Source organism: Dipodomys ordii, unplaced genomic scaffold, assembly GCF_000151885.1.
Source record: "Dipodomys ordii isolate 6190 unplaced genomic scaffold, Dord_2.0 Scaffold5, whole genome shotgun sequence".
Classification (NCBI taxonomy): Eukaryota; Metazoa; Chordata; class Mammalia; order Rodentia; family Heteromyidae; genus Dipodomys; species Dipodomys ordii.
In genome coordinates, this window is record NW_012267221.1 from 19,773,543 (window position 1) to 19,773,909 (window position 367).

Sequence of the window (367 nt, forward strand, 5' to 3'; positions counted from 1 at the left end):
CCTTCCTATATCATCTCGCTTTGCTAAGTATATTGTTCGTTAGCCATTACTGATTTACCTTCAGACCTAGCACAAAACAAAATCTTTTCTAAATACAAAAAAAATTATGTTTCCTAAAAAACTATAGAAAGAATCAACAAAACAAAGAGTTGGTTCTTGGAAAAAATTAACCAAATTGACAGACCCTTAGCAAATCTGATCAGAAAAAGAAGAGAACACACCCAAATAAATAAACTCAGAGATGAGAATGGAAACATCACCATGGAAAAAACCAGGATTCAGAACATTATAAGGGAATACTTCTCAAAACTTTATGCTAATAAGTTTGAGAACTTGACAGAAATGGACCTTTTCCTAGCAAATATTG